Below are 13,213 nucleotides of genomic sequence, written 5' to 3'. Positions count from 1 at the left end.
AAAACTGGGATCCATCGTGGCGTTGCCAAATTAAAACGTCAACCACTTTTCGGGCTTTCGGAACTGTTTGTGTGGAGTCTGCATGTTCTCCGGGTCCAAAGACAGGTTTTTGGGCTAATTGGCTTCTGGGAAAACTGGCCCTGGTGTGTGTGTGTCCTGTGAGTGACTGGTGTCCTGTCCAGGGTGTGTGAGTGAGTCTGTGTGTGTCATGTGATGGACTGGTGTCCTGTCAAGGGTGTGTGAGTGTGTGTGTCTGTGTGTCCTGTGAGGGACTGGTGTCCTATCCAGGTTGTGTGTGTGTGTGTCCTGTGAGGGACTGGTGTCCTGTCCAGGGTGTGTGAGTGTGAGTGTGAGTGTGTGTGTGTGTGTGTGTGTCCTGTGAGTGACTGGTGTCCTGTCCAGGGTGTGTGAGTGTGTGTGTGTCCTGTGATGGACTGGTGTCCTGTCCAGGATGTGTGAGTGAGTCTGTGTGTGTCCTGTGATGGACTGGTGTCCTGTCCAGGGTGTGTGAGTGAGTCTGTGTGTGTCCTGTGATGGACAGCCTGGACACCCATGAGACACTGTCTTCCTCAGAAGACTCTCACGGAGGGCACACTGTCCCTAACCCGGGTCCAGAAGAAACTACAGTGATCTATAATTCCTGCGCCTCGGAAGGGGTTATGACGTCTATGTCCGGCGCCCGCGCCCGCGGCCCGGCGGTTCGGCGTCGCGCTCCGCAGCTCGAGCTTCGGTGCGAGGCAGGGCGGGAGGGAGTCGATGTGGCCTCGGCGCCATCTTTGCTGGTGAGTCAATTGTGACCGTTGCGGTACAATAAACCATCAATAAACCTTTTCCCACCCGGCCAGTATTTCTGTTGCGGCCCACGTCCCTTACAATCGACAAACTATAAAAAACAGTAGCCCTTCGCAACATTACACGCCATTTTTTTTATTTTAAACGTCCGTTAGATACGCAGGTGGCTCGATACCTGTCTTAACCTCGCCGGCGTCTTTATACCTGCAAGTGAATTTTATTTGGGGTCCCTCAGAATTGTGACAGAAATGTCAGTGAAACACAATAAAAAACGAAACTTTTTTTTAAAGGCGATGAATGGATTTGAAGAGTAACCGTGTAGCGACTGACGTAAGGAAAAAAAAGGTTGTCTTTCCCTACGAAGACCTTTTGGTACAGGACTTTCTTTAAATATCAGTTGTGCATAGCGTTTTACAAAAAGTTGATGATGATCTTGGAGATAATTGCAAAGGAAAATTGAGATAACTACCAAAACATTACGTGTGAAACGACAGGACAGAACTTTGAACCCACAAAGAAACAAAGGTATGAAATATTGCCTCGTCATGGGGGGTTGATAATTGTAATAAGTGTTCCTAATTTTCGTAAAGAAATGTATATTATGGGAGTCACACGTGAGATTTAGTGTATATACGTTTCATATTGTGCATATATACGGGGTTAAAAAGTGGAATGAGTATGATTATAAACTCGTGTGTCCTATAATCAGATAATTTTTGAACAAGCTTTGATTAGACAGGTGAAAAACAACATTATAATATATTCTCACGTCTGAATATCAGCTTCTCCCCTCTGGCCAACATTTCAGGGCTCCCAGGTGTAGATCCGAAATTGAAACAAATATTCATTTGTTACCCAGTTAAACAGTTAATAGAAGTGACCAGGGTAAATAAAGGTGGGTCAGTGTAAACTGTTTATTCTGGACCAGACTTTGTCATGTGTGATGTGTCATGACTTCTTATATTAAGTTTTATCTTTATATTTAGTTCTACATGTGTAATAGATGCGATGTGTGTCCATAAAAAGGTTTCTCCAGGGGAAAATCAAGTTGGTTTTAAAACCGTGTTTCCTTTGTAGGGTACGTTTGCATTCCAAGTCTGGGGTTTTTGCCTTTTTATCATATTTTGGATGTGAATCCGTGGTATTTTTGCCGAGACAAGTTGCCTTTCTTATACGCGGAGGGATCTGCTCGTGAGATGTCCGCTCGGTCCATTTCTGAGCTCAGTATAAGGTGTAGAAAGCATGACTGTCATCATAACCCGCCTCTCACCCTGGCCCGAGCCTGAAGCACGCCCCTTAGTGCAGGGTTAGAGGTGTGGAATAATGTTGTGACTATTGCTTCATCAATAACATGCTGATTGCATGTTTCTAGATGGGTATAACAGAGATCTCAACTACTGAGGGGCCTTATTAATAATTGCTTACACTTATATAGCGCTTTTCTGGACACTCCACTCAAAGCGCTGCACAGGGAATGGGGTATCCCTCTACCGCCACCAATGTACAGCCCCCACCTGGATGATGCGACGGCAGCCATAGTGCGCCAGAACGCTCCCCACACACCAGCTCTCAGTGGGGAGAAGAGCAGAGGGATGAAGCCAGTTCAGAGAGGGGGGTTATTAGGAGGCCATGATTGGTAAGGGCCAATGGGAAATTTGGCCAGGACGCCTGGGTTACACCCCTACTCTTTTCGAGAGACGCCCTGGGATTTCTAATGACCACAGAGAGTCAGGACCTCGGTTTTACGTCTCATCCGAAGGACGGCGCCTGTTTACAGTATGGTGTCCCCTGTCACTATACTGGGGTGTCAGACCGCAGGGTGAGCGCCCCCCTGCTGTCCCACTAACACCTCTTCCACCTCTTATTAGCCAATGAAAAATGGTAGCTTCCTCAGAGACACCGCAGGAAGACAGGAGTTTGTGATGAAAGTTCATGAGGGATGGCCACACCCTAGTTCGGTCAGACTCGGCTGTCGATATTTTAGCAATCACTCCTGACTCCTCTCCTGAAACACTGTCAATACTGCACGTGATCCCCCTCTCTCCCTCGCGTCCCTCTCCCACCCCGTCTCCACCTGTGTAGCTGCCCCCCCTGGTCACTCCTCCTCGCTGTGCAGGGGGGGTCCCAGCCTCCTCGTCCTCTGGCCAGGAGCCCTCAGCCAAGCGGGTTCAGCCAGATCATCACTCCATAATCCTTTCAGTATGCTAAATTCCTGGTGTTGTTTTTTTTCACCCCAGAAAACTGACTGTCCGCCCCACCTCTGCGCTAAGTGGACGATGAAGTCAGGTTCCAGTGTGCCTGGTGTTTACAGGTAATACTTCAGACTGGTCGGCCTCACCTCGGGGTGTCTGGGCGTTTGATATTATACAGTTGCAATGCTGAGGCCTGTGACTGTGATGCTGTAAGGCTACAGGAGTCTCTCTGGAGATCCTGAGTGATTTCCGGCGTTCGTGCGGAAACACAGCCCCACCCTCCCGCGGTGTCCAGTCCGCAGAATTTCCTGGAGACGTGGTCTCGCCGATGGGCGACCCCGCCAGCGAGAGACTAGCTGAGGCAGGATATTCTGTAAGGTTCAGTTAATTAGACGCGCACAGATGTTGAGCTCATCGTCCTTTTAATTGTGCCATCTATGCTAACTGTAGCCGAGATCGAACTATCAAGGTGACAGATCAATAATTTTAAATTAAATAGATGCATGATATTGCTAGCGCTGATGCAAGAGGCAAGTCAGAGGAACTGAACACAGAATGGATAGGAGTCGCAGTGAGTGAGAGAGGAATGAGCTAAATTATTTAAGAGAATTAAACCACTGAAGAACAGGAGACACAGTGAGAGAGAGGAGATCACAGGAAATACCTCAGTAACAAACATACTAACACACAGGACAGGAGACACAGTGAGAGAGAGAGGAGATCACAGAGAATCCCTCAGTAACAAACCCACAGGACAGGAGACACAGCGAGAGAGAGGAGATCGCAGGAAATACCTCAGTTTTAAGTGCAGACAACCGGACAGGAGACAGAGTGAGGAAGAGTAAATGAAACACAGTAGGATTGATAGGAGACGGGTTATGAAGAGATGGGACACATCTCTTCATAAAGAGATGTGTCCCATCTCGCTGAACTCGCTGGCTGAGTTAATTGACGCTGCTGTTTCTTTGGCAGATGAAGTCGGGGTCCAGAGTTTCGCTGACGTGGCAGAACCGTCCCAGCTCGGTCTCCTCCCATTCCTGCAGGTCAGTGCCCCTTCAGTCAGACCCTGTGTTCGGGGAGACACACAGGGAAGTCGCACACTGTGAAAAAATGCTCCAGAGACATCGCTGAACCACAGAATAGCTCCAGAGCATTTGTGCACCTTTTGGAATTCTTCACGTATAGTGAAAGGTGAAAATAAAACCAAGAATGGGTGACGCGTCTTTACACAGAGGCGGATGGGGAACAAGCTGCCCAGCCTTGTTGTTGATGCCGATACCCTGGCTTCTCTCCAGATACAGGTGGATTAAATCATGGGTCCAATTAATCACTAACTACCAGACAGGCTTGAAAAACCAAATGGCGTTCTCTCGTTTTTAACCTTTCTTCAATTCTTAGAAAACCTGCACGCAGAAAAAAAATAATTTGCATTTTTTTACTACTTCCAACGGTCAGGTCTGTGGGTATTTAAATCTGACTAGAATGTGTATTGTTCAAAATCTCTTGTTCACTATCAGTGTTGTTGTTTTCAGTGTCATTCTCATTACTCCTGTGGGTTTTATACTGTGGTAGAGAGTTAAAAAAGTCCTCACTTTGTGCTGCTCTTGGTTTGTTAACGGTGGCGTACTCCACATCACTGTTGGGTAGTGTGATGTCTGTAGAGAACAGGATACGGGTCAATACTTATGTTAACTTATACTATACAGGATAAGACTTACATTAACACCATACTGAACAACAGGGCTCACTGTTCACACGCGTATTGACACTGTTCAGACGACAGGACTCACTGTTCACGCTTGTATTCTCGCTGTACACAACAGCAGGACTCACTATTATTACAAATGTTCACACTTGTGTTAAAACTGGACAGAGCAGCAAGAAGTTATCATGATGTTTTATTTCTGCTAGTTTAATAGATAGAAGTAAAAGATCCTCACTTTGTGCGGCTCGGGGTTTGTTGACTGTGGAGTATTCAACAGCAGTATCTGTGTTAATTCTGCAAAGAATAAAACATGTGTTCTCACCTGTAACACTGTGTAGAGCAAGAGGGAATTCAATGAGTTAACACTGTACAGAACCGGACTCACTGTTCACACTCGTATTGACACTGTACAGAACCGGACTCACTGTTCACACTCGTATTGACACTGTACTGAACAACAGGACTCACTGTTCACACTCATATTGACACTGTACTGAACAACAGGACTCGCTGTTCACACTCGTATTGACACTATACTGAACAACAGGACTCACCGTTCACACTTATATTGATACTTTTTTGATCAACGGGACTCACTGTTCACACTCGTGTCGACACTGTTCACACTCGTATTGACACTGTACTGACCAACAGGACTCACTGTTCACACTCGTATTGACACTGTACTGAACAACAGGACTCGTGTTGACACCGTTCACACTCGAATCGACGCTGCTCACACTCGTGTCGACACTTGACACTCGTATCCAGTAAGCCTTTGCTACCATTATCAAACACAGAAATCGTTATAATTTAATTTTAAAAACATGGCTAAGCATGGATTTAAAGTATATTCAACAGTGCAGGTGCATTCAAAGAAATAGAGTTTCCCAAGCCCTCGCAAAGAATTACCATTTCCAAAGATGTCTAGTCTCAAGCATTAACATCCAAAGTACCTGTCTTAGCTGGGGCAGGAAGTTTGCCAAGCCACCTGAAAGAATTACCATTTCAAAAGATGTCTGTTGTAAGCCAGGTTCAATCATTACCATCCAAAGTATCGGTCTTCCCATGGGGCAAGAGGGTTTCCTGTGTGTCTAGGATGTGTACTTCCCTTAAATAAAGGATGAATATGGGTACCATAGGTATTAAATCTCCCAAAGCTCAGAGTTAAACTAAAAAACCCTTGGTGAGTGTGTTATAACATGGATGGGTATTTATAGTCCAGTGCCTCCTATTTTACTAGAGATTCTGTTTGCGATTCAGAACTCGGGATCAAAATACTCCTAGGTACAGAGTAATTTTCACACCTTCCTGCTACCATGATCAGAGCAGTATTAGATTAAATTTGTCATTTATTGAAAGCCCAGTTTTTAACAATCATTTTCATTTGAACTTACTTTTTTCAAAGAAGGATCTGAGGTTCACTTCTTGAATTAAATCTTTTGACAAGAGGTAAGACTTCTATTTTACATTTAAACCCATGTTTAGCTGTGTTTTTTAGATTTAACTGAATCAATTTCTGTGTGTGATAATGTCCTTGAATTCTGACAACATCACACTAAATTACGTGATATAAAACAGCTAATGTCTCTAGAGATAAAGTTTCTGGGATGCTTCTAATTACTTTGCATTACCAGGGACAGTTTAATTCACCTTGTACAGTACTGAAAGACCAAAATGCTTTTTTTAAAAGTTATTTAACATTTTATAGAACTTTGTCTACTATGGCAACATGATGAGCTTGGCCACTTATCTTAGGATAAAGATAGGATAAAGGTTTATCTTTTGCACCTACCTGCCCCCCAGGGAAGGCCAATGCTTTCTACGTTGATGGTTCCCTACAGTAGACTGTACCTTATCTTCAAAGGTAATGTATATTGACCCAAATCAGTTTTGGAATCCAATCTACTGACGAGATGGAGCACATCCTTTTTTCAGGATTTTAGCATCATACGTTTAGTATATTTAGTCCCCAATGCTGAAAGAAATGATCATAGAACATTTGGACACTTTGTGGGCATGAAATACAAAGAAAATCATGTTCTATGGTACAAGATAAATACAAAACTTAAGCTTTTATTTTAATTAGATTTGTTGTTAAAGCATAAGCAATGATTTATTACATTAATATATGTGAAAATAACATTTTAGCATCATACGTTTAGTATATTTAGTCCCTAATGCTGAAAGAAATGATCATTTGTTTAACACGCACGGGTCTGTCTCAAAGGATGCAGTGCTCCTGAAGGCTCTCAAACCCTGCATTTCAGATGCCTAGCTGTATCCCTCACATGTGGCACCTCAGAATGACTTCTAACCTTACCTGTGGTGTCTTCAGTCCCTATTGCTCAATGCATAGTGTACGTACTACATACATGTGTCTTGAGAATGAGGAATGGGCCCCTGAGACAGTCATTTGCCTGTTTCACAAATGATCGTATTTTACTAGAGATTCTGTTTGGGATTCAGATGTGCATTCGGATTTATTGGTACATGCCCAGGGCAGTAAGCAGTCTGAGGATTTATTTCCAGACAGCATAGAGCAGTGAAGCAGTGAAGTAGTGCATAAAGCATAAGCAATCATTTATTACATTAATATATGTGAAAATAACATTTTAGCATCATGCGTTTAGTATATTTAGTCCCTAATGCCAAGGACTCCAGCAGTCTTACAACCACTGCCCTGTTTGCCTCGCCAGACACGATCTCTATTCTGTTGTAATCCACGATGTTCTTCAGGTGATTTATCATGTCCTTCCTCGCCTGTTGAGAGGCCATCCTGATCTCTTCTGCCGTGGCGTGCTTCATACACGCCCTCTTCAAGTGAGCAGGAAGCTGATCAAAAGTATTCAGGCACATCTTGCACACCAGGGGAATCCTCGTGGGTTTCCTTTGAAAATAAATAAAACCATCTGTGTATAGAAACAAGCTAAGACTGATTTCTTAAATTATCCTTAATTTTCTCTCTCATAGTTTGAGCATAATGATTTTATTGTATTTATATAAGAATTGCTCATTGCTCCAAAATAAATAATGGTTTTATAAAAAAGTGAACACTTACTTGGTCTCAGTCACAGACTTTCCAATAGAAGCCATTGTGGAGTTCAGCAACTGCAGGTCCTAGAAGTGGGGAAGGAATTTTAAAAGAGAAATTGAATTACAAAACAGAAGGAATGGCTGAGGGATCACTGAAATATATATATACAAATTCCAAAGACTGAGTCCATATCTCCTTTAGGTGAGGACAGACTGGATCAAACAAAAACAACATTTGAAGTGAATTGCAAATGTATTGAGTTGTGATGCAACTGTAACTTGAACCTAACATGACTGGGGCGTGCATTTTTGAAATTGCATTTTCACAGCTGAAATACAAAATGAAGCTGATCGCAGTCCAAACTCAAGGTATTGTTGTAAAACTAAATATTCAACATGTTTCTACCTGTCCCTTTTCAGCTCACTCAGAAGTCCACAGCCTGCAGCCTGGTGCCTCTTTGTCTCTCCCCCTCCACACTGCTGGTCCAGTGGAGGTGCTGTTTGATCCTGCAGGATCTGTCCAGTCTTGTATAGTCTTACTGAGCAGCGCAGGGCTCCCTGGCCCCAGGTACGAACAGTGGGTGTCAGTACAGAACAGCTCTCTGACACTCCGCTCCCTCACTCCAGCTGATCAGGGCAACTACACAGTGAGGGACCTTAAGGGAAGCAGTATCAGCACTGTGATCGTCACTGTGGGCAGTGAGCAGGTCTACAGTAGGGTCACTAGAGGGCTCTATATTCTTGACAGAGTGTGTTCTTCTATCATCCTCTGTCCTGATTGTCTTTCAGCTCACAGAGACACTGTCACCCTGCAGCCTGAAGCCTCTCTGTCTGTCCTTCTGTTCACTGGAGAGCCAGTGGGGGTGCTGTTTGATCCTGCAGGAGGTGGAAACTGGACCTCAGTGTGTTCTGTCCAGAACAGCACAGCCAGCTGTTTCCCCCAGTACAGTTTTTTTTATTTTTGATGATTAGCCATATGTTGATTATAATATTGTACATAATGTATAATTTGAACTCGATATTTTTCAGGAGTGAATGATTGTATATTTTCAGAATAAATTTCGAAACCAAATTATTGTCCCTCGATCTCTGTCTCTCTCTCACCCTGCTGTCTGTCTGTCCCTGCCTCTCTGTCTCTCTCTTTCAGCCCCATCTGTCAGTCTGTCTGTCCCTCGATCTCTGTCTCTCTCTCTCACCTTCCTCTCTCTCTCTCGGTTTGTTTGTCCCTCAATCTCAATCTTTCTCTTTGCCCGTTGTCTTTCTGTGCCTTCATCTTTGTCTCTCTCTCTCCTTCCTTTCTGTCTGTCACTCTGTCTGTCCTGCGTTGTCCCAGCTGGGCCTGTCTCCCCGGCTCTCTGCCTTCAGCTCTGTTCGCCGATGTCCCACCAGCCCGTCTCTCTCTCAGCCTGTCTCTTGACTTGCAGGAGGAAGAGAAGGTGGAGACAGCTCCTCCGGCAGGAGAGAGGAAGGAGGTCAGTGCTGGTCCCACCCTGCCTCCTGTCCTGTCTGTGGTGGAGTTTCGCCGTCTTGTCTGTCCCTGGGTCTCAGTGTCTCTCTCTCTTTCAGCCCTGTCTGTCAGTGTCTCTCTCCTCCTCCTCTCTGTCCTCAGTGTGTCTCTCTCCTCCTCCTCCTCTCTGTCCTGTGGTGTCCTGTGGGTCAGTATTAGTGGGCTACACCCAGGCTCACTCACTGCGAGTGTGATCTCAGCAGAGTCTCTGTGCTCTTGGGACACTTGACTCACCTGTCTCTCTCTTTCTCTCCCTGTGCTGTCCCTCTCCTGCCCCCTCTCTCCCTCCAAGGACTCCAGCTGGAGGAGGTCCAATCACCACCTCCTGTGAGACAGAAGAAAAAGAAGGTGGGTAATGCTCTGATCCTCTCTTTACTCCTGTCCAGTGTCCAGTCAGTGTGTCTGTATGAACCCCTCTCTCTCTCAGTGCAGTGTTCATGTACTGGAGTGTCCAGTCATGTGTCTGTATGAACCCCTCTCTCTCTCAGTGCAGTGTTCATGTCCTGGAGTGTCCAGTCCGACTCTTAACGTGACTCTCCTGTCTCTGCTTCAGAAGCGCTGGTGCATCTTTTTGAAGTCCCTGAGCTGCATGTCGGTGGAGACAGAAGATCAGGACGAGCCAATGGAAGTGGCGGAGACCGTATCTCAGGAGAGGAAGAGCGAGGGAGAGGAGGAGCAGGCTGCTGGGAAGGACAAGAAGAGGAAGAGGAGGTGCAGGTGAGCAGACGGGGGCGCCGCCCGGTCGTGTCTGTGATTCAAGGAGGAGTCTCCTCTTGCTGTTTGATGTCATGGTGACGTCTGTGTCTGTGTCCCTCACACCTGCAATAACAATATTCTTTCCAGGTTCCTTTCCTGGTTCTGTGCCTGCTAAGATCTGGACTGGACTGTGCTGGACCGGAGCTGAGGGGCCCCAGACTGTGCTGGACCGAAGCTGAGGGGCCCTAGACTGGACTGGACCTAACCTGAGGGTCCCCAGACTGGACTTAATCTGTATTGTAATTTTTGTTCTTTTGTTAAGCATCATTAAAATGGTTTTAAAAAAAATCTGTTTAGCTTTTGTTTTTTTCCCTCCCCCTCCCTGAAACGAACGAACAGAGTCTGTCCTTCTCTTTCATCCCGGAGAGTTTGTGGTTGACGGATTGAGGCTGAGAGCCCTCGTCGTCAGCGTGCCACCAGTTGGCGGGGATATAGCAGGGGGGGCATCGTGTCCAATACTCCTTGTAACGAGACAGATTTCAAGCCACCTCCGTCTGAAGAGAAGGAAGTCGACCACGAAGTCCAGGGTGTCCTAGGAAACTCTTTAGCCATCGTTTGCCCAGCAGCCATCTCACCCTGCAGCTCCCAGCTGGCAGCCCCCTCCCCACTGGAGCCCAGCAGGTGGGAGCCTGGTCAGTACGTGGAGGGGAGACTCCTGGGAAAAACTGAGGTTGCTGCTGGGAGAGGTGTTAGTAGGGCCAGCAGGGGGCGCTCACCCTGCGGTCTGTGTGGGTCCTGATGCCCCAGTATAGTGACGGGGACACTGGACTGTAAACAGGCGCCATCCTTCAGATGAGACGTCAAACCGAGGTCCTGACTCTCTGTGGTCATTAACAATCCCGGGCTGTTTCTGGAGAAGAGTAGGGGTGTTACCCCAGTGTCCTGGCCTGATTCCCCCCCTGGTCTTGACCCATCATGGCCTCCTAATCACCCCCGTCTCTGAACTGGCTCCATCCCTCTGCTCTCCTCCCCACTGAGAGCTGCTGTGTGCTGAGCGGACTGGAGCATCATCCAGGTGGGGGTTGCACACTGGGGGGACTGGAGGGGATCCCCCTGACCTGGGAAGAGCTCTGAGGGGAGGGTCCAGACTTATTAATTATTATTATTATTTGTGCTGCACTGGGCTTCAGTCCTGGCAGTGAGAGGGGGACTCTGTGATCAGGACAGATACTTATGACTGTATAATAATACACGATAGAAATGGAAACAGGGTAGCGCTGTAGTCTCTTCGAAACGTTTTGAACTGCCAGAAGAAGTTTTCACAACCCGGACTCATGAAGGTACAGGTCTTCTCCCTTCGGCCGGAGCAAGGTGTATGGTGTCCTGGTGATTGCTCCCGTTTTGAACGGAGTTTAATGTTGCGTTTCTACTTTATTAGAGAGAGGCACTGAACATCCTGTGATGGACTGGTGTCCTGTCCAGGGTGTGTGAGTGTGTGTGTCCTGTGATGGACTGCTGTCCTGTCCAGGGTGTATGAGTCTGTGTGTGTCCTGTGATGGGCTGGTGTCCTGTCCAGGGTATGTGAGTGTACTGTAATGGACTTATATCCTGTGAAGGACTGCTGTCCTGTCCAGGGTGTGTGTGTGTCCTGTGATGGACTGGTGGATCACAATATTAATTCTCCTCCTTGATTCCCTCCTTCATCGCCAGAGTGAAAGCGGGACACGGCAGTAAAAGCTCAGCCCTGCGGGTGGTGGTCCTCTCGGTATTTTTTTCCCCACGGTTTGAAACAGAAACAGCCGGGTGGTATTGTAGAGAGGTCGACGTGCCTGGTTTTCCTCGTCTGCGAAGCCCGGTTTTTTTGGGGGGGGGGGGGGTCGTGAGGTCCCACATCATGGCGTTTCTTTTCCCCGCAGGACGTGGCGTGGCCCGAAATTTCCGCCCTTGGGCGCTAGAGGGGAGTGGAGGTTGGTCTTTCTTTGATTTGGGGTTCGGGGGGGATGCTAATTTCACTGAACCAAACCCCACGGAAACCCGTGTTGGACGTGGGGGTGCTGAATGCGCCCTTGACGTGATTTTGTCTTTACATTCAAGTGCAGCTTTTGTAACCCTTGGGCCGGAAACAGCTGGACCCGTTTCCCCTGCCTGTCCGAGGTGGCGACTACCGGGGTCGTACAGGGACACCCGGCTGGGTGCGACGTCACGGAGGCGTCACAATGAGCCGCCTGACGTCACAGAGCGGCGGATTCTAGCGGGGGGCGGCGCCGGAGCCCCGTGAGCTCAGAGGAGTGAAGAGAGAGGAGGAGGAAAGAACTATATAGCGCTTAATAAACAGAATCGCTCTTCAGTATCCCCGTGAAATCGGTAAGTCAGTCAAAAGCGCCGCTGGCAAGAACTAACAAAGTAAGTGGAGAAATAAGTTGTTTTTTTTTTACCGTTACTCCACTCTTATGGGTGTGATCGTGCTGTAAAAAGATATTGAGAGGAGGTGTGTGGCTGTGTGGCTCCGCCCCCTCCCCTCCGCTCTGTGACTCTGCTTGTCTCGGCAGGACGATGGACCGACAGAGATGCCTCACGGCCGTGCGCGGTCGCAGCAGGACCCGGGCCCGGCGAGGCGTCGTAAGTCCACCCCTCCCGCCCACCATCCAGCGTCCAGCGTCCAGCCCTCCTCCGACTGGCCTCTCCGCCCCCAGCAGCGCTCGCTGTATTATAATAATAATAATAATAATAATAATAATAATAAACTTCACTGATAGAGCACCTTTCACACACATAGCAGCGCAAAGCGCTTGACAGACCAGGTCTCACGGTAACACCTCTAGACGAGGAGAGACACTTCCAGTGGTGATCTTGACTGAGGACACGCCTCGGCTCAAGAGACAGGGTCGCGGGTCCGAGGAAAACCAAGCTGCAGGTCCATTATGGCCTTCTGAGAGCACAGATTGCCTCTGGATGTCCCACACTCTTCCTGGACCCACTGTAGAGACTCACCTGTCCAGACTCTTCCTGGACCCACTGTACACACTCACCTGTCCAGACTCTTCCTGGACACACTGTAGAGACTCACCTGTCCAGACTCTTACTGGACACACTGTACACACTCACCTATCCAGACTCTTCCTGGACACACTGGACACACTCACCAGTCCAGACATTCACTGGACACACTGGATACACTCACCTGTCCGGACTCTTACTGGACACACTGTACACACTCACCTGTCCAGACTCTTACTGGACCCACTGTAGAGACTCACCTGTCCAGACTCTTCCTGGACACACTCA

The 13,213-nt window shown here is 47.5% G+C and overlaps 2 long non-coding RNA genes across 2 annotated transcripts; one reads left to right on the top strand and one right to left on the bottom strand.

Moving 5' to 3' along the window:
* Window positions 1-684: 684 nt before the first annotated feature.
* On the top strand, window positions 685-8,391 carry LOC148664614 (uncharacterized). The gene is made up of 4 exons (XR_015936514.1): window positions 685-782; window positions 3,030-3,103; window positions 3,957-4,027; window positions 8,146-8,391. It is a non-coding gene; the product is annotated as an uncharacterized LOC148664614 (long non-coding RNA).
* On the bottom strand, window positions 6,750-8,087 carry LOC148664615 (uncharacterized). Its single transcript, XR_015936520.1, has 2 exons — window positions 7,751-8,087; window positions 6,750-7,579 (listed from the first exon to the last, which is right to left on the bottom strand). It is a non-coding gene; the product is annotated as an uncharacterized LOC148664615 (long non-coding RNA).
* Window positions 8,392-13,213: the final 4,822 nt, after the last annotated feature.

This window comes from Lepisosteus platostomus, chromosome 5 (assembly GCF_059453375.1).
Source record: "Lepisosteus platostomus isolate fLepPlt1 chromosome 5, fLepPlt1.hap1, whole genome shotgun sequence".
Classification (NCBI taxonomy): Eukaryota; Metazoa; Chordata; class Actinopteri; order Semionotiformes; family Lepisosteidae; genus Lepisosteus; species Lepisosteus platostomus.
Note: the sequence above shows the minus strand (reverse complement) of the source record. Positions and strands in the feature narration are given on the sequence as shown.